Below are 21,600 nucleotides of genomic sequence, written 5' to 3'. Positions count from 1 at the left end.
TTTGGAGAGGTTTTCGCTATAGGGCGTGTGCGCTTGCCAGACAGACAGAGAGAGACATAGAGACAGAAAGCGAGAAATCACCCCCCAGGGGGGATGGTCACGCCACAATCCCTTCTCCTCCATTCTCCTCTCGGGATCTTGGGCACACACGCACATGCGCCCGGCGTGAGTTTTAAGCCACCGGGTCCGGGAAGTGAACCGTGGTCGACTACGTGGGAGTCCAGCGACATAGCCATTAAGTTAACTGCTGGTTCCCTTAAAATGATTTTTTATATTACATATAATCACATATATCTTCACAGTGCATAACATGTCTTTATTCAACATATCTGTCAAGACTAAGACATTACTATCCACATCATCATCATCAAATAGCTTTTCATTTTGGTCACTTAAATTTTAAAGTTATTTGCCCTTTGTCTTAACCCACAGAGGATGCAACATAAAACACAAATGTTAGAGAAAGAAAACAAAGATTTTTGATGTTTCAGTAAATTCCTTGGTTTTCTAGTGAATTACCTGGTGAAGGTGTCTGGATAATGGATCCTTGGTTGGATAAATAGTAAGTAAAGCTTACCAACAGCATAGGTAATCTGTGTTAGATAAGTAAAGAGGATTCCTGAAGTGTAGATGAAGAGAATTAAGGTTGTTAATCAAGAATCAAAGAGATATTTTGGAAATAAAAATTAGTTAACTGAGAATTCAGCTCAAATAATGCAAAAGGCTTTTAGTAAACAGAAGAATGAGTATGGAACTATTGCCTAGTGGATTCAAAACACACACCTTTTGTGATGATGTAACATAAGTTTTATTGGGGGAAAAATGGTGAGCAGACACATCAAGAGGTGCAAAGTATACATCTGGTGAAGTATACGTATAGCCTGTGGCCTAAGCCTCATTATCCCATGACTCAGAATAAACATATATGGTCAGCATGTATACGGTCTATGTAGAGTGTCCAGTCTCGTTGTAATACTCTACAGATGCATTACTGAGGGAGTAGAAAACATCTGAAAATCTATAAAATGAAAGATATGCTGGCTACAGAAATAGACATTTTATTTTTTTAAGGACTATTTAACTTTATTTATTTACTTATTTTAGTTTGACCAGAGAGGGATAGAGCGAGAGAGAAAGAAAGTGAGAAAGCAAGCTGCCAGATCCAGTACTCAAACCACGGTCAGCTATGTAGGAGTCCAATGCCCTTATCTACCATGCCACATGCCGGCCCCAAGAAACAGACATTTTCTAAAAAGGGAGATTGTGAGTTTATTGTCTGGTGTCCACTTATTCTTCCATCAGCCTCACATAGACCTGTTATGCTAGCTCTCTTCTAAGCTACTAAAAGTGAGACTGCAATACTCTTTCTTTGTGAATTCTGCTGTAATCTTCCTTTATTCTCTTGTCATGTGTTTACTCTGTAACTGCTTGCTGCTATCCCTGTAGATGTTGCACTGGCTTGGTATATGTCAGGATCAATCTAGCGTTACTGTGCTTAATATTTGCAAGGTTCAATGGCACCCTGTTGGCACCCTTCTCTAACTTTCTCCTCTTCCATTTCAGCACCTGCAAGCCCTTGCTAATTTTTTTTTTTGAAGTCAAATAGTTGTAACAATTAACTTAATTTTATAGAATCATTCTGTTTCCCAGATCTTGTCAGTAGCATTCAAAGAATGAGCACTTAGAAATTTAGGCTTTGAGACTAGCAGATGGTATAAGGGTTATGTTGCTGGACTCCCACAAAGTCAACCGTGGTTCAAGTGCCATATCTGTCACCTTAAAACTCATTCTGGTTGTGTCTACATACATGCACAAGACTCCATGAGGAGAATGGAGGAGAAGGGATTGTGGCATGGCCATCCCCCCTGGAGGATGATTTCTTGCTTTCTGTCTCTCTGTCTCTCTGTCTGGTGAGCACATGTGCCCTATTACAAAAAAATCTCTCTTAAAAAAAATCTGTGCTTCACATATAAGTCCTCTATGTACATATGTACATATCTGAATTCTCCTTAGATCATATGTTGTCCCTTATTTTCATCATTTTTAACAGATCAACGTATATTTTAAATCAACATATATCTCAGTTTCATCTCAATTAGAAACTCAATATTCTCCTAGTTTCACTATTATTAGGTATCACTTCAGGGCATGTCATAGTGTACATCTGAAACATTATGTGTACATGATTAGAGTTCTGAATATCTCTGTTTCAGGCTTTGCTATGGCCTCTTAAAAAGGTAAATTTCAGTGTAACTTAGCAACTCTGTGTCTCAGTTTTCTTACCAAACCGAGTCTCAGTTTTTCTGTTTCTTAAATGAAAATAAAATTTTATTTTCTGGAGAACCATATTAAACACTTGGTAGTAGACATTTCTGATGTCCTGCCCCCATACTCTTAGACTATGGATAACCTAAAGCTGTGGTAAACAATTCAATGCATCTCCCTGCTTTTGTGCCTGAAGATTTTTCTTTACCTAATAATAGAACAGAATGGATTTGACTGGGTAGATAGTTCAAATTCCCTGTGTTGGGGTGCAAGTATTAAGATACACATTGTATGGTTTCTCAGAGAATCTCCAGAAGAATGAACCCTAAACCGTAAATTCTCACATCAGTAATCTGCTTGTCAATGACTCCTTATTGTCTTGTCTTCATCCCTGTCTCAGTTTGCCCACTCTCTCAGTTATGATCCCTACTTTTACTTAACTATTTGTTTGCTTTGGTCAGAAACCAAACTAAAACCTCCTTTATGCCAAGTGCACAGCCTAATGCCTTGCCCAGGATTTCTTTACCAAACCTTAGCTCTGAGCTTCTTTAGCTCTCCTTTCATGTTTTGTATGTTTGTCTACCCCACGTTCTCTCCCTGGATTTTTTTTCTTTTTGGAGAGGTTTCTTTCTTTTTTTTTTTTTTTCACTGTAGGGTACGTGCACTCACCAGAAAGACAGAGAGAGACAGAAGGCGAGAAATCACCCTCCAAGGGGGAATGGCCACATACCACCAGCAATCCCTTCTCCTCCATTCTCCTCTTGGGATCTTAGGCACGCACTCACATGCACCCGGTGTGAGTTTAATCCACTGGGTCCGGGACTTGAACCGTGGTCAACTACATGTTAGGCTAGCAATGTAGCCCTTACTCCATGTGCTGGTCTCCTTTCCCTGGATCTTCTAAAGTGATTGCCTTGTTTACTAATTCTATCCCCAGTAAGTTCAGAGTAAGCTACTGTTATCATGATCTCATGGCTCCTTTGCTCTGGGGTATTTTCTGTTTTCTTTTTCTTTTCTTCTTTTACTTAAACGGAATCATGAAGTGAAAAACCATAAAACAAAAAATACAAATTTCAATGATATTTTAGATATTTAATGACTGGTTTGTTGGAGAAATAGTCTCAAATATGGGCTCTTTTTGATCTGTCCTTAAATAATCACAGGTAGGTATTAAACTAATTTGATTAACTTTAGCTCCACTTTAACTTTATCTAGAATAAGTGAATTATTAATAACATAAGACATAGTTTCAATATTTCCAATAAATTTGTTGTAATCTCCACACTTTCCTTTCTTAAAGTATTTTGCAGTAAAATATATTAGGACAACTGCTTGGCCCAGCCCTAGCACAGGGGTTAAAAATGGTACAGGCAGAGCTGGATCTAACTTGGCCCAGTGTGTTTCAAATTACAGCCCCTGAAGGTTGAAAAACATTCCAGGTGGATAAAAGCCCTGGCAGGATAGAGATGCGGAGGAAAGGATTGTGCAGTGACCACACCCATTAGGGGATGTGCTTTGTTCTCTTTCTCTCTCTGGCAAATACACACTACTTCTTTTTATTGTTTTGAATTATATATATATACACCCAGAAGTTCTTGATTATGAACCATGTTTATGTCAATTTTATAACTAATGTCTTGTCTATTTTTTATGGTACTGTAGTCTAGTTAGTAAAAGGAAGTTAGTGTGAGGTAGTGAACATGGATTCACTGCGCCGTCTGTCAGAATCCTGAACACCCCTGGTTCTCTTCAGTTTTCTAAAACTCACATCTTCTAAGGAAACGGCTACTTGTTCTTGATTATGAACCATGTTTATGTCAATTTTATAACTAATGTCTTGTCTATTTTTTATGGTACTGTAGTCTAGTTAGTAAAAGGAAGTTAGTGTGAGGTAGTGAACATGGATTCACTGCGCCGTCTGTCAGAATCCTGAACACCCCTGGTTCTCTTCAGTTTTCTAAAACTCACATCTTCTAAGGAAACGGCTACTTCCCTGTCTCCTGCTAATTCTCTACCTCTCTGGTTTTATTACTGTTATTTCTGAATGTGAACATGTTTTTGGATAAGAATGGCATTTGGTATGCTGTAATGAAACAGTGATTAAATGTAAAAAAAGGCAACAATGGCATTTGCATCACTGGACTGAGTAAAACAGATTATCTTCCTTATGTGATGGTCGTCCTCCTATCGACTGCAGGACCAAATAGAATAAAAGTCTGCCTAAGGAAAAAAAATATTGTTTCTGCCTGACTATCTCCAATCTGAGACTTCAGTCTTCCCTGCTTTCAGTCTCAGACTTGGATCATAACTAATACCATTGGTGCTTCATGTTCTTTGGTCTTTGGATTTGTACTGGGCCTATCCCATGGGTTCCCCTGGATCTCTGGGAGATCTGTGAGGATCTTAGGATTCTCAGTCTTCATAAATATGTGAGTCAATTCCTTATGGTAAACATGTGTGTGTGTGTGTGTGTGTGTGTGTGTGTGCGTGTGTGTGTGAATATATTAAAAAATATTGGTTCCCTTTCTCTGGAGAACCTAGACTACTACACTGTATCATTTAAATACTAAATTATTTTGAGGAGCATGTCTAGAAAATAAATTTTAAATGTGTTCACTTTTGACTAGTGGTTTTATTGATTTGCACTTTATCATTGTATGCACAATTCAATATTAACTCAATTATCTTTCGTCATTACGTAGGGATCAATTTCAAAAACCCTCTCTCCTTCACTAGTAAATAAAGCAATGCTAATGATATTCCGCCAGCTTTAAATTGACTGATTTATCACATCATTACACCGCCATCCTACATCTGCACTTTGTTTGTGAAATGGTGTAGTATGACAATAACAAATCACTGTGTCCTCTGTTGCTGAAAATGTTAGGAGGAGACAACACACGTACTCAAAATCAAATTGTACTGAAAGGTTTAAATGCACTCGACGTCTGTATTAGCTGTGTACAGACACAGTTCTAATCATTTAGATCCGCTCCATCTGTAAGCTTTCAAATTGTCTCTCCACTCCTTCCTACTGAGTCGGCTCTGCTTTGGCTATGTGACAGGTAGGCCTCTGAAAGCCATTTACCTACCCACTGTTTCTGGTTCTGATTGGTACAGACCATTGACCTTAAGAAGATGGATTTTTATAATCAGCTTATCAGTTGGTCTGGTCATTTATTTAAGATGTCAATGGTCAGGACAACTGGAACTTTTTAAGAGGCTGAGAAATTCTGACCGGAAAACTCTTCACACTTCTGACTCACATTATTTTTTATTTTTATTTTTTACCAAAAATATCAATTGCCTTTTCTAGATTCAATGTGATATTTCTTTCACTTTTTTAAAATTAAAAGTTAACAAGAATATATTATCTATCTCACTCACTCTTTCTATTTTTCTGTCTATCTATCTAGTCCTGTGCCGAGCAATGACATTTTGGTCAATGACAGCATATACAACACTCGTCCTATAATATTTTAACTGAGCTGAACAATTCATATCACCTAGTAACATCACAGCCATGACAACATAGTGTGACTCATTACTCATGTGTTTGTGGTGAGGCTGGTGTAAACATATCTATTATGCATGACCAGCCCAGTAAAAGTATATTACATACAAGTATGTACCATACATGATACTTGATAATAAACAGCTGCGTTTCCTGTTTATATATTAGTATATTACACTTTTGATTGTTATTTCAAAGTGTACTCCTGCTACTCAGAAAACAAACAAAAAAAAGTTGTTAAACGGCCACGTTCCACTGGCAGGACCCTTCTACATCTGCTGTTTTCCCAGTCTCTTGATTGCATCATTTTATCCTGCACTTGATTTAGTATGTTGTTTGGTTCATCATGGTCCTTCCAGTGGGACAGACGTGAAGGTGGAAGACAGCTATACTGATAGTCCTGACTCTGTGCAGGCCTAGGCTAATGGGTATGTTTGTATATGCTTTACGTTTGTTTGTTTCTAATTGTGATAGCACATGTACACATCAGAGTAAGAGACAGAGGAAGCACCCTCGAGAGGGACTCATTACACTGCATTCCCCCTTCCTAGCCTTTCAGCTCTCCAATCCTAGGTCCCTGTGTGTTTTCAAGACTACCCAGGAATATGAACCTGCAGTAGGCAGATGCTTTCAGAGTCGTAGGGTACTTGGGTTACCACTGCACCACAGTGGCTATACCCATGTCATAGGTTTTAACAAAAAAAAAACTTTAAAAGTAGATAAAAGTAAAGTTTTAAAATAGAAGAATCTTATAAAAAAAGAATAAAAAGAAAAACTATTTTTGTACAGCTATAGGATTTGTGTTCAAAGCTACATGTTACTACAAAAGAGTCGAAAAGTAAAAAAAAAAAACTTGTTTATAAAGTAAAGCAGTTATGTTACTATAAGCTAAGATTAATTTATTGTTAAATAAAGGAAAATATATTTTTATAAATTTAGTGTAGCATTAGTTTATGGTGTTTATGAAGTATATAATACTGTCCTAGGCCTTATTATTTACTGGTCACTCACTGAGCCCCCAAGAACATCTTCCAATTCGGCAAGCTTCATTCATGGTAAACACACTATCCAGGTGCAGCATGCTATTTCTCTTTTATACCATAATTTTACTGTATCTTTTCAATGTTTCAATATATTTGGTACACATGTACTTACAATTGTGTTATAACTGCCTGTAGAATTCAAAACAATTACAAGTTTGTGACCTAGATGAATAGGCTTACCACTAGGTTTGTAGTAAGCTCTACTATCTAGATTTCCGTAAATGCACTGTATGATGTTCACACAGTCACAAAGTTGTCTAACAATGCATTTTTCAGAAGACATCCCTGTCATTGAGCAAGGTATGACTTTGTGTGTATAAGTGTGTGTCTGTGTGTAGCATATATAAGTGTGTGTGTCTCTATAAACACATGTATAAATACACACTCATATAAATATATATTCCAGTTATAGAAAGATCCAGAATTTTAGAGGAAATGTAAAGCCACAGTGTAATGTTTTACTTGAGTACCATTTTAATGACTACCATTGCAATGAAGTCAATTATATGACAGCTTTTGGCTTTAAAAAGTCCAGGAAGTAGTAGTGAACATTCTGTTAACAAAACCAAATTTGGATTTGGTTCAATTCTTGTCACAGTTACATTATTACCTGTATCATTTAATAATTAAAAATTAAAAAGTAGATAACCCTAAAAATTTAAGTTGTAAAAGAAATCACTGGGCCATTCATTTTAGTTTAGCAAATGAACCTTATTAATTTTAAAAGAGATGTCTATAGCTAGTATACTATTCTAATTTATTTGCTCATCCTACCTGGAACAATTTTCAATTAATTATAAGAAATCAACTGAAGTTATTGAGTAGATTTTTTCAAATATTACAATTTTAAGAATTCACCAAAATTAATTGTTGCTGTTTAAAACAGCAGCCTGGAGCTATTACTCCAATTAGGAGGTATGGAATATTTTAATGGAAGCAATTACTCTTTGAAATTTTACGAAATTTTCTCATTATCTTCTAGACATTTCCCTGAGTATTTAAATATTGCCTGAAAAAAGTGCACAATCTGTATAAAATTGTTGTTATGGCAACAATACTAGCTGAAGCAAATTTTATATAGAGTGTCCTCAAGTACACATAAATGAGATATTACTCAGCTGTACTTGTAGAAATGCATCCCGATTTCTATTTATACCACTTGTTTGCTTTCCTTCCAAAGTGATCATAAAGACAGATAAGTTTAGTTTATATATATATATATATATAGACAAGTTTAGTTAATATATACATGTATATGATACATATATAAATATATACATATATTTAGTTTATATATACATATATATGTATAAATGTACACATATATGTATGTGTGGCTATATCCATACATATACATGTGTACATACTTATAATTAAATAGCAGATTTTATATTTATTGACAGTACTTATTGTTGTATATAAGATAAATAACAACAACAACAAAAAAACACCTCTTGGGTAGAAGAGAATTTGTATTCCCTCGTGATCCTTTAGTTTACAAGCTTTTCTTTCAGCTCATATAATCATGATGCTCACTATTATAACAGAGACCAGCATTAAAATTCACCAATTGTTAAGGAACTAGATAAAGCAAATTTTGTAAGCACTGACAATCATAGATATTAACTGGATTTTAAGATAAAAGTTGTTAGAGCACGTTAGAAAACCTCCAAAATGGAGAGTGGCTGCCTAATCTCCAAGAAAATGGAATCTACTCAATGTGCCTTTTGATATCTTAGTAGCCAATAGTACTACGTGACAGAAAGTTGAAATATATGACAGCGTAGGTATTGACACTTAGATTCAAAGTATAAGCTAGTCACAGAAATTATTCTACCAGAAAATAGTATCATTCGGTCTTATAATGCACCATTTAAATTCACCTTGCTTGTTCTCTTCTGTCCCACTCCCTACAAACACATGTGAATGGATGCACTCTTGCCTCTTGGACAGGGTTTAAGTGTATTTTCTCCCAGCTTAGGTACCGCATCATTTCTTTCTCCATGGCAGAAGGCTATCCTCGATTAGCTCTTATTTTCTTCACTCTTGCTTTCTTTTTTGTTTTCTTTTACTTTTTATCCTATTTATTTTTAATCAGAGTTCAAAACACAATAGAAACAGTCAAAAATGTTGTCCCCTATGCTTTCTAGAATTTTTTCTTCACCTAGGCATGTGGAAAATAGCATTATTGCTTAATGTAAGACTATTAATTAAAGAATATAAGTGTAAATTAAATGCCAACAACATTTATGCACATTACTTGGGAGAGAATTACTCAGATCTCCACTAAAAGATTTGATTTTATAAACTACTCAAGAGAAGAATAAGAATAAAAGAATAATAAGAAGAATAAGGGTTGAAGAAGAAGGAGAAAGAAGAAGGAGAAGAAGAAGGAGAAGGAGAATTATTATTATTATTATTATTATTTTTATTATGGGAAGCGCGGTAGAATAGAAAGTCAGAACTATTTAACAAAGGCAAACATTTCTCAGGACTGGAGGGAAGCACAACTGGGCTGACTAAACTGGGCTGGATCACAGCATCAAGACCCTGTTGGAGGTGCCCCTCTTGGGCACCCACTCTTGCTTGCTCAATAAATAAATGAATATAACAGAAAAAATAAATTAAAAGAAACAAAAAATACACATTTCCCAACAGAGTTCTGAGAACTTTGAGGACCTTGATATAAGAATGAGCATAAGAGTTGAGCTTCCTGACATGCATTTAGACAGTTCGTGGTCAAGGAGATAGCCCAGTGTGCATCACTGTTACCAGGACCCAGGACTTACCAAACGCTGCTAAAGTAGATTTTTTTGTTTGTTTGTTTGATAATATTTTTAAACTTACCTTCAAAATCAACCCTCTTGAGATTTTTTTTTTTTAATAATCAAGGTGGAAGCAAGCAGGAAACAGATAGGAAGTTGGGCAAATGCTTCCTTTCTGTATCAGAAACCCATTCTCAAGATAACTAACACACCCTTGAAGTAATAGTATTAGTTCACTAATAAAGCTACCACCCTTCTCATCTAATCATCTCTTAATGGTTCCACCTCTCAACATCATTATCATAGGGATTAATTTTCTGATATATGAATTTTGGAGGGACATATTTAAACCATAGCACTGGACTTTTAGGAAAGTTTTATATGGTAGAAAAACAGAACTATTTAACAAAGGCAAACATTTCTCAGGACTGGAGGGAAGCACAACTGGGCTGACTAAACTGGGCTGGATCACAGCATCAAGACCCTGTTGGAGGTGCCCCTCTTGGGCACCCACTCTTGCTTGCTCAATAAATAAATGAATATAACAGAAAAAATAAATTAAAAGAAACAAAAAATACACATTTCCCAACAGAGTTCTGAGAACTTTGAGGACCTTGATATAAGAATGAGCATAAGAGTTGAGCTTCCTGACATGCATTTAGACAGTTCGTGGTCAAGGAGATAGCCCAGTGTGCATCACTGTTACCAGGACCCAGGACTTACCAAACGTTGCTAAAGTAGATTTTTTTGTTTGTTTGTTTGATAATATTTTTAAACTTACCTTCAAAATCAACCCTCTTGAGATTTTTTTTTTTTAATAATCAAGGTGGAAGCAAGCAGGAAACAGATAGGAAGTTGGGCAAATGCTTCCTTTCTGTATCAGAAACCCATTCTCAAGATAACTAACACACCCTTGAAGTAATAGTATTAGTTCACTAATAAAGCTACCACCCTTCTCATCTAATCATCTCTTAATGGTTCCACCTCTCAACATCATTATCATAGGGATTAATTTTCTGATATATGAATTTTGGAGGGACATATTTAAACCATAGCACTGGACTTTTAGGAAAGTTTTATATGGTAATTCATGTTAAACTTTTAGTGGATGGCCTTACGTAAAGTTCTGCAACATTATTTGTCAAAAGAACTCTGTGGAATTCTCTGACTTCCCTTTAAATAATGCTTCTCTACTGCTCATTTATTTTTCTTTAATATGTCTCCTTTGAGCTTTTATGTGTGAATATGAGATGTTATCCAAGGCATTATTAATTTACTTAACATATTTTGTTTTGTACATTCTACTAGTCATACATGGGTCAAGTTTCTGGAAATACAGACATAAATGAGACCATTCCCACTCCTGAGAGCTCAAAAGAAGACAGGCAAATTATTATCCAAACAGAAATGTGCTGAAGCAGGGCTGGAAGATGAGGCTCTCAGAATACATGGGAACATGCTTCACACATACTGGTTGTGGTTACATACTGTAAGCTTCTCTTAGAAGTGACACAGGAGGTACGTTTTAAAAGGATAGTGGTTAGCTGTGTAATGCAGAGAAGCTGGCAGAGTAGCAAGAGAAGAGAAGGCAGGTCCCAGGTGGTGGGTATAGCCCTAAGTGAGCTCAGAAGGGAACTAGTCTGCTATGGAGAAGCAGTAAGTTTCACACGCTGTTGCTCTGGAAGGTGAGACATTCTGGAAGGTGAGACATTCTGGAAGGTGAGACACTTTTTTGTTTGTTGGTTTGTTTGCACTCACCAAGAGAGAGACAGAAATCGAGAAATCACTCCCATGGGGAATGGACATGACGCAATCCCTTCTCTTCCATTTTTCTCTTGGGATCTTGGGCATGCAAACACACATACCCGGCCTGAGTTTAAGCCACCAGGTCCAGGACTTGAATTGTGGTCAACTACATGGGAGTCCAGCGACATAGCCATTATGCCATCTGTGTGAGATGATGGATATATTAATGTGCTTTGCTATAGTAACTATCTCTATTAACTATATGCATCCCATAGCATAGACCTTAACTATACACGATAACATTTATATTTTTAAAAAAGAAAATGAAATCCATTATAAGAGCAGGTTAACTAAAGAGGAGTAGATTTGATGAAACAGATATTCAAGCAAGAGATAAGGGGTACCTGACCATGAGGACAGAGTCATACTGTTTACATACATTCTGTGTTAGGAAATGTGTAACAACTGAGACGTACAAATGTGTAGGTAAAACACACATAATTTTTTTTTCTTTATCCACACATAAGAATCTATTTTAATGCCCATTATTAAAAATTTAGAAAGTGTTTTTCTCTTTTGAGATGTCTTCATATTATTGAGTTAATTTTAATTTTCGAGACCTGGAGCATAAAATAGGAACAAACATGCTTAATAGAAATGTAATCCAATATGCACCATAATGCGATGCTGTGATTTGTAGAACCCAATAATTAAAATATTGTTTTCCCCCAATAAAAATTAATGCTGGAAAGTATGTACTTTCCATCACACGTTTTAATTATTTGCTTCTATAGTAATCCTATTAAGTGTTTCTTGGTAAGTTAAATAGCAATAGTTTTTATGTGAACAGTGAAATTACATTTTATAAATCTGGTGTTTTGGTGCTTTCTTATCATGGTAATAAAAAGTGGGCTTTTAAAACTTTTTGATATATTAGTAAGATTTAAATATATGCATATTGGATATATATATACATATGAGGGACTCTTCAACAAGTTCGTGGAAAATGCATATTAAAAGAAATATGCAAAGATTTTAATTTTTCATATCAAAATAAATTGGTACTTTAATTCCATTTTCCATGAACTTTTTAAATCCCTCATATATATTTATATATTTATGTGTGTATACTAATATATAATACATATTCTATATATTACATATTATATGTAATTAATATATTAATATACACACACATAGATACATGCTGTCAATAAATTCCACTGAATAGTTGTAAAATAATTTGTCTATTTGTTTTCAATGGATATAGTGTTCATTTCAAATTTTTGCTTTTAGTAATGCTAGAATAAACTGCAGTGTCATACATGCATTTGCATGCAAAGAGGACTGTATCTGCAGGACATACATGGAGATAGAATCACCAAATACAATAATATGATTTAATATTTTTTTTGAGAGATCGTTTAGCTATCAGGCACATATGCTAGCAAGAGAGACAGAGAGAGAGAAAGTGAGAAATCACCCCCCTACGAGGGACAGCTACACCACAATCCTTTCTCCTCCATTCTAATCTTGGGATTTTTGAGCATGCATGCAAATGCACCCAGCATGAGTTTCAAGAACTGGGTTCAAGACTCAAACCGTAATCAGCCATATGAAAGTCCAGTGCCTTAACCACTATACCATCTGCTGGCCCTTCTCTGTTTGCTTTTTTCATTTTAATTTTGATATATATTAGCAAGAATTTCTGTCTTTATTTCTTTCTCTTTTTAAATTACCAGAGGGCATGCTCATTTTAGAGAGACAGAGAGAGAGTGAGAAGGAAAGTGAGAAAGCACTTCCCATTGTGGACAGTCATGTCACAATCCCTTCTCCATTTCTTCCTCTTTTCAGAATTTTGAGTATGCATGCACATGTGATGCACACCTGACCAACATCCTTTTTAAGCTGCTGGGTTCAGGACTCTAATTACTCAGTGGGCCATACAGGATCTATGTCTTAATCACCATCTCATGGGCTGACTACCCCCCCCGCCACATTTTTTTTCAATTGTATTGATTTATTCCACTATCTGCCTAAATGAAGAATGCCTGTTTTCCTCAAATCTCACTAATACCAAGGATCTCTGTCTTGCCAGTATGAGAGGTAAAAACCATGTAATTATTTTGGTATACTGACTGATTATGGAAGAGGTTGACAGTCTTAAGGACCACCATGATTATTCACTGCTCAGTGAAGCCCAGCTGAGTAGTGATTTAGAGCTGAAACCAAGACTCAGCTTCTTGAACTGTATGCTCTGGTAGAGGCATTTGCTGCTGGAGGAAGAGGTGCTCTAACATAATTCACTGCGAAGTATGACAATACTTGTAGAGACATGGGTTTGCTTAGGCATTCATTGGCTGTCATCTATGAGATTGTCCAAGTCTGTCTTGCTGATGTGCTTTCTAAAAATTATAGGTGTATTTAGGATTGGGGCATGCTTGCACACACACCCTGTATGATTTTCAGGTTACTGGGTCTGGAACTTAAGTCAGAATTGACCATGTGAGAGTCCAGCACCTTAAGCACTATGCCACCTGCTGGCTCTTCCACTCCTCCTTCTTTCTCTGGCAAACACATGTGACCCCTGACAATTAAAAAAAATAATAAGTATGCACTTGGTGTAAGCTGGACCAAATCGAACTATCTACAACCCAACTATGAAGCCACGTCATAGGAAACTGTACACACATTTTGGATTACATTTTGAGAACTTCATATGAATACATACGAATAAAGTAGTTCAACAAGAATTTGTAATAGGTAAAAGAAATCAAATGACACATCATAAAATCATAAAAAGATGTTATCCATCTTCTTATTTTAAGGAAAGTCATGACTCCTGATTTTTTCATTTACTAATTTGATGACTGGAAAGTAGTTATCATCTGGCCAAAGGCTAATTTAATCATTTGGATCTGAATGTCCCCATGGTGACAGTTATTTCAATACTGGCACATTTTTAATTCTCTACTCATAATTAATCTTATGCAGACCATTTTTACAAAATGTAAATCTATTTCTTGCTTCTAGTAATTGCATATCTAATTTACTGTGAAAAGGAGCCAATATCGCATCTGCTAGAGTAACTAAAAAGCAAAACTGAAAACATCATCCACTAATGACTTTTATCACTTAGCTTTACTTTGTTAACTTCGAGAACTTTGCAAATACAGTTGATTTTAGTGAGAACTTTGAATTACATCTTCAGTTTGGATGAGGGATTATGCTTTGGCATGTAAGAATATTTTAACACCACTAGTTTCTTGTTGAGAATTATGTAAAGAAAGCAATCCAATAACTAACACTGATAGAATAACATTATATTTAAATAAAGCTGATTTCCTTCTTTTTTTTTTTTTTTAACTGACGCCCAAGGGACATCTATGGAGCAGTGGAAACTATTTTGAACAGCAGTGCAGCTGTAAAATATGCTTGAAGAAATGCTTACTTAATTAGAGTTGTTTTCTCCTGCAGTCATAAACTACTCTGCTCCATGGAAAATTATTTGACCATAATGCTGACTTTTGGTCACGTCAGCATAAGACTCAATAGGTTTGCTCTGAGAAATTAAGGGATCATTGGCAAACCCACAGAGACTCATCGAGAGGTAAATCCCAGAACATTTTAATGAAAACATCTTAGTTTTGCACAATAATTTTAACTTTTCAGCATGTATTTATATCAACACTTTCATCTGATTTTCTTAACTCTGGTGTAAAATCAAGCTGTAGAATTAAGAAAGGAACTATTTTCTAAAATCCTCCCCCCTAAAAATATGAAATTATATATATGTATATATTTACACACATATATAAAATATGTATGTATAGAAATAGATGCATATATTTATACATAATTTTTTCTTCTAATGAGTATAAATCTTTATTATTATGATCAGCAATTTCAAAATTTGTGTCAAAATCAGGATTCATTTAGTCCAAAGATTTTGAGAATACAGTATATGTGTGCTTTTATTTTTTGTGTAGAATCTATAATTAGAATCCATTCTCCTCTCGGGATCTTGGGCACACACGCACACGCGCCAGGCGTGAGTTTAAGCCACCAGGTCTGGGACTCGAATCGCGGTTGACTACGTGGGAGTCCAGCAGCATAGCCATTATGTTAACTGCTGGTCCCTGAAAATTATTTTTTATATATTTATATTTTTTTCTTTCCCTCTTGCTGGCTGTAATATCATCTCCCAATTTGTATCTTGTGCTGGTGTTTGATGTGGTTACTGGATTTCTACTTCCTGCATCTATTTGAGTTTTTTTTTTTCTTTTTTTTCTCAAAGCATTATTGTTAATAGAAGATGAATCTCACCAGAAATAAGAGAACTTCCCTAGGTGAGTAATATTCTATCACCGAAACTCTTTGCTGAAGCTCCCTGTAAGGTAGTACCAATGACTCCAACCTTAAGTTTCATCAGGGAATACATGCTCTTTCAGTATTTAAAACTCACGGTTTCCTCACCTCAGGACATCAGTCTACTTCTACTTCTTTCTGCATGAAAACCTAGATTTTACTCATTGTTTCTTTAGAAGAATAAGTAATAGGGATTTTTGAATCAGAGACAATCAGCAAGGTATTTCTTTTACCACAATGTTCTACCACATTTCATATATGTACTGCGAACTTATCAGAACCTCAATTAAGATTTTTCCATTTATCACAATTCCCAACTATTGCTTTAATTGAAGTTCCTACCTCTGCCTTAATAGAATCTTCTGTATTTTTTTTTCTTTTTTTGGAGACATTTTTGCTATATGGCGCATGCGCTTGCCAGACAGACAGAGAGGGACAGAGAGACAGAAAGTGAGAAATCACCCCCCAGGGGGGATGGCCATGCCACAATCCCTTGTCCTCCATTCTCCTCTTGGGATCTTGGGCACACACGCACATGCGCCTGGCTTGAGTGTAAGCCACTGGGTCCGGGACTCAAACCACGGTTGGCTATGTGGGAGTCCAGCAACATAGCCTTTGCGCTAACTGCTAGTCCCTGTAATTTTTCTTTACTTTAGACCTTGGAAGCAGGCTTCAGAAAAACTTAAATCTCATGGAAAGTTGTTAAATTTTAAATGAATTCCATTTTGAAATGGGACAACATATACACTTGTCAAGTCCCTGATATCTTAAGTCTAAACTAAAACTAATGAAGCATCATGATTTGTAGTTTTAAGCCAATGGTTTAGCAAAAGTAGAGATTAAAATGCCATGCCAAATCAATTATATTCTCATCTCAAGTGTTTGCAAATAAAATAACAGTGGTATATTGTTTAAATTATTTAAATGGTATTTATTCTATTGTCTGGTTTCATCTTTGTTTTAATACTTTGTTTCTGTATGGACTTCAGTGAAAATTGTTATTATAAGTCAGTATTTACAGTTTACAGGGACATTTAAGATTTATTAGCAAAGTTTAAAGATAGACTTCTGAGGAAGAAATTTGAAATAATCTGGAAATTATGTTCTATTGGATCATGTATCATCTTGTAAATTGTATGGTATTATTTCTCATCAATAGGAAATGTTATTCTGTAACTCAATGGTGCAAGGCAAAAAAATAAATTACTAGCTTGTAACTACAAATATGGGAAATAATTCATGCAACATATATATGTAATTTTTAACAAATATAAATAACCTAAACAACAAAAATCCCATGTACAAATGTATTATTGTATGATTATAATATAATTATGTAAAGACTATGTTTAGATTTTTCTTTCCACACTTAAAGAATGAGCAAAACATGCTTTATTAATTCAAATGAACTCATAAACACATCATGCCTATTGTGCAGACTCACATAAAACTTATATTAGCATCAAAAGTCTTCATTGCATTTTAGGTTATTTTAAAGTATTTTGCCCACTGAAATATCTCCAGCTCTCAGTATGTCAGCTATTTCTGTTTATTTCAACTAAAAATATATACTAATGTTATGGGTTTTTTTAAATCTCTTTTACTAGAATTGTAAGTTTACATCTTGGTCAACTGTTCTAAAGTGTCTTTTTCACATTAAAATGCCACATACATTAATGTATATAATTAGAGTAGTTCACAACTATTCTAATTACAGTCAGGACAATATTTTACATTACTATTTTTAAAGCCAAGTCCTGATGATTTATTGTAATAATTAGTAACTTCATAAAAGAGCATGCTGTAAATACTTAAACATTTGGCTATGATTATAACTTCTTATTTTTCTGCATAGATCTGAAACATACTACAATATTTTTAGGTAATTTCATTAGAGCATAGCATTTAAAATAAATACTTGAGTTTTCTATGTTCATAAAAATAACAGAGGCATAATTAATTAATGTGTTGATATTAAAATAAAGACAGTTTTCAGATTTTATACCAACGTTGTTTTAATTGTGTTTATTATCAATTAGTGTGATAGATTGTAAACAATTTTTTCAATTAAGTTTTTGTTCTATCCTAATAAACCTTGTAATTATCATTTTAGAAAATAACTATAGGTCCTTATAATACACTTCTTAATTTTTTTTAAATTAAATTTTAAAGTTTTTTTTTTTTTTTTTTTTTTTTTTTTTTTTTCCCCATAGGGCTCATCCACTCGCCTGAGAGAGACAGAGAGAGAGAAAGTGAGAAATCTCTCACCAGGGGGAATAGCCACGCCATAATTCCTTCTCCTTTATTTTCCTCTTGGAATTTTAGACATGAACGCTCATGCACCTGGCACGATACTGAAGCTGCTAGGCCAGGGACTTAAATCATGGTCAGCTATGTGGGAGTTGTACCTTAATCACTATGCCACCTGCTGGCCTTGATAAATTTCATTTTTAAATTTTATTCCTTTATTTTATGACAGAGAAAAAGAGGTGCCCTTGACAGACACTTTAGTTTTACCAAGATTTTTAAGTTTGATTTTTGGCTATAAATTAGTCACCCAATTTAACCAGTCTGACGCAGGAAGGAAGACACACACTTTGTAAGATTTCTTTCATGACAGAGCCTTAATTATTTTCATCATTTTTTTTCACTTAGTACCCAAACATTATTTATGAAATCTGTGTCTCCTATGAAAATACCTAAGTATGTTTCTCTGGTGTATAATATTTGTCCATCACTATTTGGAGAACTTTAAATTGTCTTGGATCATGTATGTGATTATGTGATGTCAGCATTATGCTTTACGTTTGAGTCAGTGGCTGCTGTTTTATTTTATTTAAGATTTTTGCCATAGGGTGTGTACCCTCACCAGACAGAGACAGACAGAAAAAAGGAAAGTGAGAAATTGCCCCCCAGGGGGAATGACCATGCTGCAATCCTTTCTCTTCCACCCTCCTCTTGGGATTTTGGGCACATATGCATATACCCCTGCTGTTTTTCAAGCCAGTGGTGCTAGGACTTGAATTGAAGTCTACCACATAGGATCCAGAGCCTAAAACACCACACCACCTCTGGGCTCAGAGGTGGCTGTTTTAAAGCTGCCTGCCTAGTAAGAAAGATGTCCAATTAACTGGCTATCCTATTCATTATTTGCGTTTGACTCCTCCTTTACTCAATTGCTGTTGTCATTTCATCTTGTAGTTTTCTGCTTTTGTACTAGTAGAAGTCTCTCCATATGTCATTCAGTTAAATCCCATTTCTTCCGAAGCCTCCTGTTGATAACATTAATTTCAAATTCAGCTAGCAGATTTCCTTTCTCAGTGGCCAACTCCAATCTGTGACATGTTGTTTATTTAATCTACCTGTCAACATAGACTGCTCAGTGATAAATCACTGGAGCATTTCCAGTCTACACACTGTCAAATCATATTCTAATTGGTTGGCTTCCAAATAGCAGCATATTGTATTTTCCTTCCTTTCTTGAGTGTATATTATCCTCTTTCTCAGCAATTCTGCCCTGGTCATTTACTGGCTTGTCTCCACGAAACAACTCGAACTACCGCATTTTGAGAGTTTGACTGTCACATTAGTTTTTGTGGTTTATGAGGATTGGATCCTGGTGCTCATTCCATTTTCTAAGTGTGAGTTTGACCTTTGTTGAAAACATCGTTGTCTCTTTTTGTGTTTCTTGGCTGTAGCAATAAATTACTTCAGAACAACCTGACAATGAATGTTCTGGAGGACAGACTCAGTCCTGGTCACCAGCTCTGTTGGAAAATATGTGCATTTACAATTAGGTGGTTAAAATTTCACTGTAAACTTTTACTTCATAGTGTCTCATCATTATTCAGTCTACATGTTCAATGCATATAAGAGTTTGCTTTACATATAAGACACATATAATATGCCACATTTCACCATTACATACATACAATACCCACCAACCTATTTCTTCTTCTTTGTTTTTAAATTTTTTTCATTTAACCTCATTCATTTATTTATTCATTTGTTTTTGTTTTTGTTTTGTTTTGTTTTGTTTTTTGTTTTTTTTTCCAATTTGGCCAGAGAGGGACAGAGAGAGAAAGAGAAAGTGAGAAAGCAAGCCACCGGGTCCAAGACTTGAATCGCAATCGGTCATAAGGGAATTCAGCACCTTTAACCACCACATCACCTTCTGGCCCTTGTTTTGTTTTGTTTTGTTTTTTGTTTGTTTTTGGTTTTGTCATAGGACACGTCAACTTGCCAAAGAGAGTGACAGAGAGAGAGAGAGAAAGTGACAAATTAAGCCCCTGGGGGGATGGTTATGCCTCAATCCTTTCTCCCCATTCTTCTCTTGGGATTTTAGACATGCACAGACATACCCCCACCCTGATTTGCAAGCTGCCATGTCTGAGGCTCTAAATGAGGTGACCAATTGGGAGTCCAATGTCTTAACCACCACACCACCTGCTGGTCCCCTACCCTAACAACTTCAAAATGACTTCAAAACATTTTAGGAACTATGAGGTTGTGTTACTTTTGGAAATGAGTTCTTTACATAAAGTAAAGCAAAATGACTTGGATTGATTTGAGCATACTACAAATAACTACAAATAAGGAGCATAATAGGTAAGTGGAATAATATGAACAAACTAAAACACCTTGAAGAACATTATCTATTGTCTTCCAAGGTATTCATGTCACTTACACCATTTTAAATATATTTAATAATATCTTAAATTTTTAAGCATTGAGAAAAATAGTCTTGAGCTTGACATAATAAGAAGGCTTCAAAAAGTTTGTGAAAAAGTGAAATTAAAGTACACATTTATTTTGCTATAGAAAGTTAATTATACATAGTTTTTGTTTGTTTGTTTTTTCTCTGAGACATTTTTGCTATAAGGCATGTGTGCTTTCCAGAAAGACAGAGAGAAACAGAGACAGAAAGCAAGAAATCACTCCTTGGGGAGGTGGCTATGTATGTCACAATCCCTTCTCCATTCTCCCTTGGGAATCTTGGGCATGCATACATACATGCCCAGCATGAGTTTAAGCCACTGTGTCCAGGACTTGAACCATGGTCCATGACATGAGAGTCTAGCGACATAGCCATTATGCCATCTGCTGGTTCCCAAAAGCTTATACATAGTTTATAATACTCATTTTCTGCAAACTTTATGAGTTCTCCTTCTACAATCTAAATCAATTTTCTTTGCCATAAATGATATTAATGCATAGAAATAATACCAAGACTGTTTTAGTAAAAAAGAAAAGTCTTCACACAGCTTTATTTTTTTTCCTAAAAATGAATTAAGTAAATAAAATATTTTACTTTTGATTTCTAATAGTTTAGAATTCCCCCCAATTTTTTGAGCTGATGAATAACCCTCTTTATCTGGTGATAAGATGAATTATGTCAATGAAATTGAAAATACTGGTTCCTATTTCTAGCAGCAATTTGCTGCTGTCCTTAAAAAAATGAGTGAGGGTCCAGCAGGAGGTGTGGTGACTAAGGCTTCGGACTCCCACATACCCAACCGGGATTCCAGCCATGGACCTGGCAGCCGGCTTTCTTTCTTTTTTTGGAGAGGTTTTTTGCTATAGGGTGTGTGCACTCTCCAGACAGAGAGGAGAGAGACAGAGAGACAGAAAGCGAGAAATCATCCCCCAGGGGGGATGGCCACGCCGCAATCCCTTCTCCATTCTCCTCTCAGGATCTTGGGCACACACGCACATGCGCCCAGCGTGAGTTTAAGCCACCGGGTCTGGGACCCAAACCATGGTCGACTACGTGGGAGTCCAGCAGCATAGCCATTATGCCAACTGCTGGTCCTGGCAGCCGGTTTTCTCACTTTCCCTATCTCTCTGCCTCTCTGTGGTCAAATTAAAATAATAATAATAATAATAATAATAATAATAA

General features: G+C 35.6%; 1 pseudogene; it reads right to left on the bottom strand.

The window, feature by feature from the left end:
• Window positions 1-3,946: 3,946 nt before the first annotated feature.
• Window positions 3,947-21,600, bottom strand: part of LOC102503086 (uncharacterized protein C11orf74-like) — an 80,806-nt pseudogene continuing 63,152 nt past the window's right edge.

The sequence above is a fragment of the Tupaia chinensis genome, unplaced genomic scaffold (genome assembly GCF_000334495.1).
Source record: "Tupaia chinensis unplaced genomic scaffold, TupChi_1.0 Scaffold000281_1, whole genome shotgun sequence".
In the NCBI taxonomy this organism is placed as follows: domain Eukaryota; kingdom Metazoa; phylum Chordata; class Mammalia; order Scandentia; family Tupaiidae; genus Tupaia; species Tupaia belangeri.
This window is presented reverse-complemented; position numbering and strand designations above follow the sequence as displayed.